This window comes from Eptatretus burgeri, chromosome 3 (genome assembly GCF_056783735.1).
Source record: "Eptatretus burgeri isolate ZD-2024b chromosome 3, Ebu_testis_v1, whole genome shotgun sequence".
Taxonomy (NCBI): domain Eukaryota; kingdom Metazoa; phylum Chordata; class Myxini; order Myxiniformes; family Myxinidae; genus Eptatretus; species Eptatretus burgeri.
Genome location: NC_140963.1, coordinates 142,149,880 through 142,163,917, shown reverse-complemented (window position 1 = coordinate 142,163,917; position 14,038 = coordinate 142,149,880). Strand labels below are relative to the sequence as shown.

At 41.1% G+C, this 14,038-nt stretch overlaps 1 protein-coding gene across 9 annotated transcripts in view; it reads left to right on the top strand.

Annotated features, from left to right (window-relative positions):
• Window positions 1-262: 262 nt before the first annotated feature.
• The window catches only part of LOC147031175 (E3 ubiquitin-protein ligase HECW2-like), a 207,798-nt gene continuing 194,022 nt past the window's right edge, over window positions 263-14,038 (top strand). For 3 of the 9 annotated variants that reach the window (XM_085875988.1, XM_085875987.1, XM_085875990.1), the window contains exon 1: window positions 264-403. The gene's annotated coding sequence lies outside the window, so the exon portion shown is untranslated. Of the gene's footprint in view, window positions 404-442; window positions 604-14,038 lie in introns of those variants that run through there. The other 6 variants (XM_085875993.1, XM_085875992.1, XR_015056708.1 and 3 more) reach the window with 5 other exon arrangements.

Below are 14,038 nucleotides of genomic sequence, written 5' to 3'. Positions count from 1 at the left end.
CTCAATGGAAGGTGGAGATGTGATGTGAGTAATGTGACGTCAGGAATTTCGCCACACTTGCGCACAGAATAAATGCACAGCTCCAGTATTACGTTATCTCATCTGGTTCGTCATTGGTGCGCTCGTTTAATAATGGCGGTGTGTATGGATGGTCATTATTAAAGCGAATACTCAGTTTGGGAAAGTAAAATGAAGCAACTTGTGTTTTGACTTTCCCCTTTCGCGAACGTGATGCAAAGCGCTGACGTCACACGCCGTTGCCATGTGTGACGTCACACGCAGATTCCGCCCCAGTCCGGCCTCACGGCGGAACAATACAGCTGAGCGGCCGGAGCGCATCCTGCGACGAGCAGATCACTCCGCCGCTTTCCTGGCATCTCGTGGCCGTTCCCAGGCTGGAGACGTGAGTATCGGATGGGTTCCTCAGGACCGATGGGATCGCGGTATTTATTATTCACGTTCGTTCGTGACGAAGCGTTGATGCATCGAGTCTGTTCGTTCGGCTGAGCGAAGCTCCCAAGGTGGAAATCTTCGCTGGGAGGAGGAGCACTATGTTGCCAGCACGGACCGAAGCACCACTGCTTTCCACTCCGTGCTTGTACTGTAGGTCCTTATCTTTGATATGATTATATTACACGGAATATGGCGTGAAATTATCCACATTGCACTGAAACACCGACGGCTTCCTCGTGTTAACGTTGCACATATTAATTCGTACTGCGTGTTGTGCTTATCTGCACACGGACGCTGCGCACAGTCAGTTGCACATTCGGAGTGCTGTGTAATCACTAATTGTGTACAGTCCGGTGATCATGGTGCTGTGTCATTGATAATCGCCAATTGTGTACAGTCCGGGTGATCATGGTGCTATGTAATCAATAATCGCCGATTGTGTACAGTCCGGGTGATCATGGTGCTGTGTAATCGATAATCGCCGATTGTGTACAGTCCGGGTGATCATGGTGCTGTGTAATCACTAATTGTTTACAGTCCGGTGATCATGGTGCTGTGTAATTGATAATCGCCGATTGTGTACAGTCCGGGTGATCATGGTGCTGTGTAATTGATAATCACCGATTATGTACAGTGCGGTGATCATGGTGCGGTGTAATTGATAATCACCTATTGTGTACAGTCCGGTGATCATGTTGCTGTGTCATCGATAATCGTTAATTGTGTACAGCTGAGCAATCCTGGTGCTGTGTAATCGATAATCGCCGATTGTGTATCGCCGGGCGATCATGGTGCTGTGTAATTAATTTTCACCGATTGTGTACAGTCTGGTGATCATGTTGCTTGTAATCGATAATCGCCGATTGTGTAAGGCCGGGCGATCATGGTGCTGTGTAATTGACAGTCGCCGATTGTGCATAGCCGGGTGATTATGGTGCTGTGTAATTGATAAATCGCCGATTGTGTACAGTCTGGGTGATCATGGTGCTGTATAATTGATAATCGCCGATTGTTTATAGCCGGGCGATCATGGTGCTGTGTAATCGCTAATTGTGTATAGTAATGTGATCATGGGGGCTGTGTAATCGATAATCGCTAATCGTGTACAGTCTGGTGATCATGTTGCTTGTAATCGATAATCGCCAATTGTGTAAGGCCGGGCGATCATGGTGCTGTGTAATTGATAATCGCCGATTGTGTATAGCCCGGCGATCATGGTGTTGTGTAATCGCTAATTGTGTATAGTCATGTGATCATGGGGGCTGTGTAATCGCTAATCGTGTACAGTCTGGTGATCATGTTGCTGTGTAATCGATAAAATCACTAATTGTGTACAGCCAAGCAATCACGGTGCTGTGTAATCCATAATTGCTAATTATGTACAGCTGGGCAATTTTGTGCAATCAATAATTATGTGCAGCTGTGTGATCATGCTGCTGTGTAATCACTAATTGTGTACAGCCAGGCAATCGTGCCGTGTAACCGTGAATTGTGTAAAGCCGGGTGATAACGGTGCTGTGTTATCGATAATTGTGCCGAGCCGGGCCATCATGGTGCTGCGTAATCCATATCTAACTCGTGCTGTGTAGTTGTGGACCATGTCACCAAGTGCAACATGTAGGGAGGGATATATCCACGCATCCGAAGTGTACGGAATCAATATTCATAATGAAATCATTGCAGGGTAATGACACACACCTGGTTATTATTTTACACCAAGCACATGATTGTTTGCAATCGGTCATCAACATGTAAATTCCTCCAAATGCTATCAGTGACGTGTGCTGGTACTTTGATCGATTATGAAGAGGTTCGGTGGTGAGCTGTTGCGCTACACCTGCATTCTTATCGATAGTTAATTGTTAATGTCATGCCAATTATCAATGCGAAATTATTCCATAATACTTCGTGCTGTGTAATAATTTATGTCGCATGTACATGCGGTACTGTGGGTCATTAATTGTCACATACGTAATCTTTACTATCGTGCATGGGGGGGGGGGGTGTTTTGTTTTGGTGTTGAGCTACTCTGACAATTCTGGGCCAATTGCATCCAGCCTTGTTACATAGGATCAGCATGACCCCGATAAGTTTATCGGGGCGTTTTTATCTTTGCCAGTGGCCTGTGGGGCAGGGGGGCAGGAAGGGAACAGTACAAGTCCTCTATGTGAACGTGTATCATGTAGCGCCGCCTCCAGGTGGGGGAGGATATTACAAGTCTCCACCATTTACAGTGTAGTATTCCTGTCCCCTCATTGTCCAGTACTGAGAGGTGTTTTGAATTTAAAGCGGTAGGTGTGTTTTTGCTTCATGCACGTACCCCAGGTTATTTTTTCATTTTCGGGAGCAGATTGAAGCAGCTATCAATTGCTTAAACACCGCTCGAATAAAGGTACGTGTCAGAACGATGAGATGCATGCCTTGAACAATATCGCCCAAATGGCGGGTACTCTGCTAGTACATTGTAAGGGTCATCCCATGTCAAATCATCAAAGAATCTGCTGTCATCTCTCAGATTTTTGTAAAACTTTGGGAACCAATTGGGACCCATGAAAAACGGCAAGAACTCAAATATTTTTGCTAACAGCCTCTTAATTAGTGAGATACAGACTAACGAACTTTGGACTAATTAGCACGACGTCGCGAATTCAAATGGCCATATCTCTAAAAGTATAACACCTAGAGAGCTGGTTTAGGTGTCATTTTAAAGGTATTTTCATGCCCTATGAATTTGTCTGGGAATCATTTTCCTACCTCCAACCTCAAAAAAGTTATCACAAAATATAAACTTCAATCGTGAATCCCCAAAAAATGTATCCTTCAAATTTCCTCAAATTCATCCCAGAGGTACCTTATGATGTCAAGAAGCTTCCACATAAATTTTGTGATGGGCATTCCAATAGTTTCTGAGATATGAGCAATAATGTACATGTACGTATGGCATATAGGTTCGAAAATCAGCATTTGTAATGTATTATACAATCAATAAGTGAGTTCAAGTACACAGTGTTCACTAACCTGACTTAGGCTTTCAATTTCCTCTTCAATGCAGCAACAGCAGCACTTGTTTCTTCCCCTTAGGCCCAGTTGAAAATGAAAGTATATATGATACTTCAAAGCAATTGATGGTTGTTCCCTGTGTTCCCTGTCATGGCTAGGTTAGAATGATTGTATAATACATTACAAATGCTGATTTTCGAACCTATATGCCATACGTACATGTACATTATTGCTCATATCTCAGAAACTATTGGAGTGCCCATCACAAAACTTATGTGGCAGCTTCTTGACATCATAAGGTACCTCTGGGATGAATTTGAGGAAATTTGAAGGATACATTTTTTGGGGATTCACGATTGAAGTTTACATTTAGTGATAACTTTTTGTGGTTGGAGGTAGGAAAATGTTGCCCAGGCAAATTCATAGGGCATGAAAATACCTTTAAAATGACACGAAAACCAGCTCTCTCGGTGTTATACTTTTAGAGATATGGCCATTTGAATTCGCGACGTCGTGCGAATTAGTCCAAAGTTCGTTAGTCTGTATCTCACTAATTAAGAGGCTGTTAGCAAAAATATTTGAGTTCTTGCCGTTTTTCATGGGTCCCAATTGGTTCCCAAAGTTTTACAAAAATCTGAGAGATGACGGCAGATTCTTTGATGATTTGACATGGAATGACCCGTAATCAAAACATTATACCAGTGGTCTTCACTATTTTTAGAGGGGGGACACTTTTGCCGATAAGACATCAATGTGAGAGCTGCCACACTGTATGCGGGACTTCGTTATGGCTGCTATTAGGCCGCCCCGCCGCACGTATTCTTCTTCGTTATGGTTAACTGGGCTGCAAGCATCATTGTTTGAAAGCTGCAACCATCCATATTAATGTACTTATAGTTGAAGTGTTCAATGTGAGTATCCCCCCACACAAAACATGCATTCACACAAAATGCAGTTTTCAACCACGTTTCTGCAAGTTTTAATGGTAACTATCTGCACATAAGACTTAACTGCTGCCTTCTGATCAGGTTCAGATCTGGGTTGTTTCTTGTAGATGTTATCTTTACAAGCTCCCCAGAGGAAAAAGTCCAGCAGATTGAGGTTGGGGCTGTGTAGGGACCATTCATTTTTCATACGCAAACTGAGAACTCGTCTGAATTTTTGATGCAGAAAGGCAAATGTTTCGTTTGCTGAATGCGGGGTTGCACCGTCTTGCATGAACCACTGTCGCCGGAGTGCTGCAGTGCTCATCGATTGTTTCAAGTCTTCGTAAAATGCGTGGACAATCGACCGATATCATTCTTAATTGATGGTAACCGTTCTTCCGTTTTTGTCTTCAAACCAATACGGCCCAAACACACCTGTGTAGCTGAGAGCCACGAAAACAGTGACTTTCCGACCCTTAAGCGACTTCTCTTCAACCTCATCTGGGCGTTGACTTCCCCAGAAAATGTTGTTGAGTGAATTGACAGCACCATTGATGTGAAAGTGTCCCTCATCACTGAACCCCACATCGTGAATCCAGTTTGGGTTTGCCTCCATCTTCTGCTGCAGCATCTCACACATAGTGACTTGTGCTGCTTTATCCCCATCAGTCAATTTATGGGCTGTTGTGATGTGGGAAGGAAAGAGGTTTAAATCTTGTTTCATTATTATTCTGATACTGCTGGGAGTGAGATCCTGTTCAGCCAATATTTGTCGATGCGATTTCTTCGGACTTTGCGTGACTGACTCACGAACTCGTTCCATGTTTACTTCACATTGCACACTTCTTGGGTGACCGGAACTTCCCTTGTTAATCTTGAGAAATGTTCCTTCACTTTTGGACTTTTACACAAGTTTCCAAATGTCTGTAAAGTACATATTATTAGAATGTGAGTACTGTACATCTATAAAGTATTTATTATAAGAATACGAGGTCTGTCTAAAAAGTAACGGGCTGAGCCTACTGTGTGTTCCACTGACACAACTTGAATGAATGGGTTGCGTCACAGTCTTTCGCAACATTCCAGCAATATATATATATATATATATATATATATATATATATATATATATATATATATATATATATGATTGGTGATGGTTGACCGATCATTGTGTGATTTTTTTACAGGTCGTGCTTTACACGTTGTCTCGTCTGAGTCGTTGCACTATGAGTTATGAGCAGAGAGCCAATCTGAAGTTTCTTGCCAAGCTTGGCAAAACACCTTCTGAATCTTTCGCAATGCTGCAGCAAGTCTACGGGAAAGAAACGATGTCACGTACACGTGCATTTGAATGGCACAAGAGGTTCAAAGAGGGACGGGAGGAGGTCGAGCGTGTGAAGCAGATGGTGCGCACAGATCGTCGACTCGCGGTGCGGATGATTGCTGAGGAACTTTCCATCAACAAGGACATTGTCTGGAGCATCATCACTGAAAATCTCGAAGTGCGCAAAGATGGTCCCCAAGCTGTTGGTTGTCCGAGAACCAGAAACAGCAAAGAGTCACTGTCTGTCAAGACATTATCGAGCGCCTCGAGGACGATCTAGACCTGCTCGGGAGAGTCATTACTGGCGATGAATCGTGGATATTAGAATACGATCCCGAGACCAAACGGCAGAGTCATCAGTGGAAAAGTCCGGCATCACCAATACCAAAGAAAGCAAGGATGTCGAAGTCGAAGGTCAAGGTGATGCTCATCGCGTTTTTTGACATCAAGGACATCGTCCACTTCGAGTTTCTACCACAGGGTCAAACAGTGAATCAATACGTGTGCAAGGAGATCCTCCGGCACCTCATGAGATCAGTCTGGGACAAGAGGAGGGATCTGTGGGAGAACGACGCCTGGGTGCTCCACCATGACAACGCCTCTGCTCACAGTTCCCTGAGCATCTGATAGTTTCTGGCGGAGAGGAATGTGCCAACTCTGGAGCAACCCCCGGATTCGCCAGACTTGGCCCCTTGTGATTTTGTCCTATTCCCCAAGCTCAAGGGGGTGATCAAGGGGACCTGATTTCCTGATGTGGAGGCCCTCAAAAGGGCCGTGACTATGGAGCTGCGGAGGATTCCAGAAGAACCCTTCCAGTGGTGCATCGCAGCGTGGAAGAAGAGGATGGACAAGTGTGTGAGACTGGAGGGAAACTATTTTGAAGGGGACAAGCTGTGATTTCAATGTATTTTTTGGAATAAAATTTCTGTGAAGTCAGTCCCGTTACTTTTTAGATGGACCTCGTATGAATGCTGTACATCTATAAAGTACGTATTATTATACTTTGAGGACTGTATGTCTACAGAGCATGTATTAATATGGAATAGGCAAATCCGAGAAGCGAACGTAGAATTCTTCTTACATTCGCTTCTTAAATATATCAAATTAAAGTCTTTTTGCTATGAAAAAATAAATATTACCTTAACATTACCTTCACAACAACAACTACACCGCCTAGAACAGGATCTCATCTGAAAAATTAAATATTACCTCAAAATTACCTTCATAACAACAACTACACCGCCTAGAACAGGATCTCATCTGAAAAAAAAATATTACCTCAACATTACCTTCACAACAACTACACCGCCTAGAACAGGATCTCATCTGAAAAAATTAACATTACCTTCACAACAACAACTACGCCGCCTAGAACAGGATCTCATCTGAAAAAATAAATATTACCTCAACATTACCTTCACAACAACTACACCGCCTAGAACAGGATCTCATCTGAAAAAATTAACATTACCTTCACAACAACAACTATGCCGCCTAGAACAGGATCTCATCTGGAAAAAAAATATTACCTCAACATTACCTTCACAACAACAACTACACAGCCTAGAACAGGATCTCATCTGAAAAAATATATATTACCTCAAAATTACCTTCACAACAACAATTACACCGCCTAGAACAGGATCTCATCTGAAAAAAATAAATATTACCTCAACATTACCTTCACAACAACAATTACACCGCCTAGAACAGTATCTCATCTGAAAAAAATAAATATTACCTCAAAATTACCTTCACAACAACAACAACAACAACAACACCGCCTAGAACTTGGATCTCATCTGAAAAAAAAAAAAAAATCCTCAACGACACCACCTAGAACAGGATCTCATGTAAAAAAAGAAATACTAGAAGCGAACGTAGAATTCTTCTTACATTCGCTTCTGACTTCACCCATAACTTGTTCACAACTGAATGCTCAATTTCCGGTTACTTCAGCCTGGATTCGGAATCAGCGATCAAATAACGTAAATCACGATAAAAAATTATTTTTTGATGATGTGGGAGATATCTTTATTAAAATCAGTGGAGGAAATATACACCATGTCTGATATTTGTATCTTTTATGTCTCCGATGATGCCTATATCACTCGGCATGCATCATTCCCCATGACAAAAACCGCAAACAAAACAAAAACGGAAGCAAAAGGGTCATAGGCAACGACACTGATTCACAATTGGCAGGGTATTGTGTTGTTGTTGTTGTTTCCTATTCTCTCATGTGCACACATTAAGTATGAAGCTCACTGCGTTCGCTATTAGAATATGAGTACAGTACATCTATAAAGTATGTATTTTTTGAATATGAGGACATCTATAAAGTATGTATGATTAGAATATGAGTACTGTTCGTCTAAAAAGTATGTAGTATTATTATAATATGAGTACGTCTATAAAATATGTATTATTAGAATATGAGTACATCAAAAAGTACGTATTATTAGCTCACCTCAAATGTAGTTCCGGGAAGCTTATGAGATGGCGTGTCATCCGTCCACAAACACTTTCAACTTCTTCTCTGAAACTACACATACGATTTTGATGAAACTTTAGCAAAACGTTCATCACCGTGTATGGACCAAAGTTTGTTCATGGCATTAAAAATCAGGCCTTAAGGAAGTCTACGGGGGTTGCCCCTGTAGAAGAAATTCTGAAGTCATCCTGTACATTTGAGTCATTTATTTTACAAACAACATAAACAAATACAAACAAATTCAAACGTGCATATGGAGGAATCTGCAGAGAAGAACACAGTCTTGCTCCAGATCTCTGAAATACATGGATAATTTTAGTTCTTTATATGGTGTTCATTGAGGCACTCCTTTTTGTCATTTTCAAATGCTGGTGCCACAGTTTGTCAGGTCGATGTATTTCCAGGTGGAAATCATTTTCAGCTTTTTGCAGCAATCAGCCTAATTTTGAAGGATTGTAGTATAAATATATATATATTTCAAGACCAGATGTGTAAAATCTCTCCCAGCACAGAATGACGTCAAAACTAAAATCCTTTGGGTACATTGATGGATCACATACAATTTATGTTGTGGAAGGGGAAAAGTTTTGTCTGCTTCTTAACAGACTAGCGAAATATATATATATATATATATATATATATATATATATATATATATATATATATATATATATATATATATATATATATATATATATATATATATGCATATATATATGAAACAATCAGAGTTTAGTGAATACATCTGGACATTTCTTTAGACTAACATTCTAGTTTAGTTGTAATATCATTCTCCTATCAAGCGTGCTGGTACCTTGTATCTATCATTTCATAAAATCCCTTAGTAAAGCCGCTGTCACACCTTGACGTTTTAGCCAGCGTATGGCAATGTATCAAAATGTATGTGAAACGCTGGCATACGCTGAACAATTGATGTTTTTTCTCCAGTTTTGGGCGTATTCATAACGAGTTGGACGTATGCATATAACGTATTAGTAACGTGCACAGAACGTTTCGATAACATATAGATAACTTATACCAATGAATGCTTAGCGTGTTGTCGGCGTTCACAACCTATGCCCAACGATAGTCTAACTTATGCATAGCGCGGCAGCGTATCGCCGACGATAACGTGGCGTAGCCTATTAAAAGGCTGCGACTAGACATCGAAGTGTCAAGCCGCTGTCACACCTTGACGTTTTAGCCAGCGTATGCCGACGTATGAAAAATTTGCCGAATACGCTGGTACACGTCGAATACGTTATGGGTAAGTTTTGTATACGTTAAGATCATGCTGAAGCACGCTGGCATACGTCGTAGTACACCGAGTACGTCGACAAATTTTAAGCATGCTGAAAATTTTTCGATGTATGCCAGCGTATGATGCACACCTTCCGCATACGCTGGCCATAAGTTGTAGGCACGTTATGCGATCGTTGACACATGTCGATACATGTTACTTGTAAGTTACTCATAAGTCGAAACACGTCGAGGTAATGTTTAGCATACCCGAAACTTATTTCTAACCTATGAGTAACGTGCTTTGAACCTATGAGTAACATATCTCCAACGCATATTGACGTATGTAGATGTATTTGACGTCTTCTGGACCACCACAGAACTTACTGAACGTGTTTCCAACTTGCAGCTACCGTATAATGGCGTATTGGCAGCGTTTAGTGGAATTGGTATATAAAAATGGGGTTCACACAGGAGGAACCCGTCAGTGTTCCAGTGTCCATGGTTTTTTTTATTTTTATTATTTTTTTCTTCGGCATGACGGTGATGTTGACACTTCGATTTTGAGTGCAGTTGTGATTTAAATTGTTGAGCGGCAGCCTATTAATTATATTATATTATAACCGCACTAGAAATTGAAGTGTCAACATCACCATCATGCCAAAGAAAAAAAACAAACAAAAAAACAAAAAAAACATGGAGTCTGGAACACTGACGCTAAACATTACTTCGAGGTGTTTCGACTTATGAGTAACTTACAAGTAACGTGTGTCAATGATCGCATAACGTGCCGACAACTTATGGCCAACGTATGCGGAACGTGTGAGTCATACGCTGGCATACGTCGAAAAATTTTGAGCATGTTAAAATTTGTCGACGAGCTCGGCATACTACGACGTATGCCAGCGTACTACGATGTATGCCAGCGTGCTCTTAACATATACAAAACTTACCCATAACGTATTCGACGTGTGCCAGCGTTTTAGACAATTTTTCATACGTCGGCATTTGCTGGCGAAATCGCCAAGGTGTGATAGCGGCTTAAGTAAAATATATTTAAATAATAGGCAATTATTTTATACTGAAATATAGCTTATTTGAAAGGTCGGCCTGCTTCTCATATCTTTACGAGACAGGTCATCTTTCTATACAGAGGAAAGATATGATTATGTTAATTAAAATTAAAAATGGATAAATGTTCAAGCACATAGAATCAAACCATATTTTAGTACATTTTCCATTTCAGATTTAATACATTTATTTTAATATCAAGTTTAATTTAATAACATTTTATTATTGTTTTAATCACCCACAAACCCGTTATGCTAATTTTGGAGAAATTGCACCGACACAACCAAAAATAGGTATTTGCTTTCTTCTCAGAAACTACACACACAATTCCAATGAAACTTGACAACAACGTTCAGCACCCGTAATGTATCAAAGTTTGTTCATGCCTTGATAAAAATATGGAGGTCTAATCAAAATAAAGACCAATTACTGCACAGTAGTTCCAAGTAGGAAGCCAGACTTGACAATACGCACGCACACATGCATATATACACATCACACACACAAACCCCAAATTTTTTGGGAATTATTCCCCAAAATGTGTATTTGCTTTCTTCCCCGAAACTACACACACATTACCGATGAAACTTGACCACAATCTTCATTACCCATGATGTACTAACGCTTGTTCACACAATTAAAAAAAATTGGGCCCGAAGGTCGTTGACCGGGGGTTGACCCCCAATAGGTATTTGCTATAACATTGGTTCATTGGTACATTTTGCTGGTTCCGTGCAATGTTGACTTCCTCCTCAGTATCATTCTTCTACCAGGTGAGCGCCCAGGGTATTGCCCCTATTTTTAGAACACTCGTCATAAATGATTGGTTGAAGTTATTTTATTTGAAATATTCAAGGAGAATGGAAGATATGATGTTTCGTAGCAAGAAGTATTATTTTAAAATGTACATGCGCTCTATTTTCTTTATCTGCTGGGACATTTCATTTTGATGGTACAGTCTCGTGAACATGCTAAAGTCTGAAGCCTCAGCCTAGTGGTATGTGTGCATATATCTTCTTTGCTTATTAGAAATCCTACAGACGTAAACAAACATTCGTTTTACTCTACACATGTTTCACATCATGTGCAGCGAATTTCACCTCCATGTGCCCTGTATTTATTGTTTATTTTAAAAATATGTTTCTGTACACCACCCTTGAGGCTCAGTTTGCAAGTCACCGTCTACATTTCCAATAGAAGAGACAGAATTACTCTTTTACGGAAAATGTTTTTCGAGTTTTTTTTATCCTCAAAAATAGACTCTAGTGAACACACACGTGAAATAGACCGTAAAAATGTCAAAAGATTGGCCTTTAAAACCATACTCAAACCGTTTTTATGAAGGGGGACAGACAAATACACAATGAATTCAACCACCTATTAATTTTGAGGTTATCTTAGGTCGAAAGGTCAACATAGGCCATAAGGTCTCAACCAAAATAGGGCAAACTTTTAAATTGGTTCTACAATCCTCAAATTTCATCTAATTGACTTGAAATTTTAACAGGGTTTGTATCTCAGGTCAATGAATTCAACCGCCCATTAATTTTGAGGTCAACATCGACCAAAAGGTCAACATTGGTCAACTTTCTAAAATCCTCAATTTTAATCCAATTGACTAGAAATTTGAAGACCATTTGCATATCAGGTCACTGAATTGAACCAGCTATTAATTTTGAGGTAAACATAGGCCAAAAGGCAAAATAGGCCAAAAGGCCAATTTGGGCCAACTTTTCTAAATCCTCAATTTTCACCCGATTGAGTTGAAATTTGAAAAGGATTTGCAGATCATGTCACTGAATTCAACCACCTATTATTTTTGTGGTCACCATTGGCGAAAAGGTCAACGCAGACCAAAAGGTCAGCCGAGGCTGAATTTCTAAAATCATCAATTTTAACCCAATCAACTTGAAATTTGAAGAGCATTTGCATATCAGGTCAATGAATTCAACCATCTACTAATTTTGCAGTAACCAATGGCTAAATGGTCAACATAGGCCAACAGGCCAATTTGGGCCAAATCTTCTAAAATCCTCAATTTTCATCTGATTGACTTGAAATTTGAAGAGCATTTGCATATCAGGTCACCAAATTCAACCACCTATTAATTTTGAGGTAAACTTAGACCAAAAGGTCAACATAAGTCAAATTTCTAAAATCCTCAATTTAAATCCAATTAACTTGAAATTTGAAGAGCATTTTCATGTCAGGTCGCTGAATTTTCATGTCATGCCAAAAGGTCAAAATAGGCCAAAAGGCCAATTTGGGACAAATGCCAAAAGGCCAAATCCAGGCCGTCAGTGGGATACAAAACGTGAACTGTTCCACCTGGCAGAGGTATGCGCTCTACTGAGTGCCATTCTACTTTTTTTTTTTTTTTTTTTTTTTTTTTTTTTTTGTATACCTTGGTCGAGGCTCGTATGAGAGCTAACACACAACTCACAGCAAGGAGGCATGAGACAAGAGGGGTGGGAGTGGAAGGGACAAAACATTGGGGAACAGACACAGGTGAACTGTGGAAGGGAGAGGGATGGGGATGGGACGGGGAACATGGCGAGGAGAAGATGGACATTACAGGGACTTTCAGGAAGGAAAGCAGGAGAATTGAAGGAAGTGGGCATGGGTGGATTATCGGGGTAGAAAAGATCGAGGATTTGGATGGGGGAAGATAAGAGGTGGTGGTGAACAGCTGTTTTGAAAGCCTGGAGGGAAGAATGGGAAAGAATAGAGTGAGGAAGTTTATTCCAAAGGCGGGAAAAAGAGGAATGAAAGAGTGAAGATGAGCAGTGATTCGTGATTTTGGTAGTTTTACCAGAAGGGGGTTGTTGGCGGACCTTGAGAGCCCTGTGGAAATGTGGTTGGGACAAATCGCAGAGAGAGCAGGGGGGCAAGGCTGGAGAGGAGTCGGTAGAAGACAGAAAGACCACCGACCAACCTGCGGTGATTGAGTGAGAGGCCCAAAGACTCAGCTTCATTGCGGGAGATGCCAATGATCTTAAAAGCCCTGGTTTCGACAGCGTGAAGTCGAGAAAGGTGGGAGGCAGGAGCACCAGCCCAGAGGGGAGAGCAGTACTCCATCAGGCTACGGACAAAAGCTTTGTAAGTAGTCAGGAGCTCAAGAGGGCCGAGGAAGGACTTTGCACGACGGAGGATTCCCAGTCGGCGACTGGCTTTTGAGGCAAGGTTGGAAATGTGACTTTCCCAGGAAAGGTCATGGCAGATAGTGAGACCCAGAAGCTTGAAAGAAAAGACTTCTTCCAGTGGATTGTTGAGAAAGTGGATGGGGGGTTTTGTAAACGGTCCTTTCGAAGAGACATAGTGAGAGTGTGAGATTTGTGTGGATTGAAAGACATGTTCCACGTGTTGGACCAGTTTGTGATTTTATCCAGATCTGCAGTGAGCGAAGAAGCTGCTGCTTGCCGGTCTGAGGGATGACAGATGGTACGGCAGAGGGTGGAGTCATCGGCAAAGAGAAATAGAGGATTTTCCAGAGAGTCCGAGAGATCATTGATGAAAACCAGAAAAAGA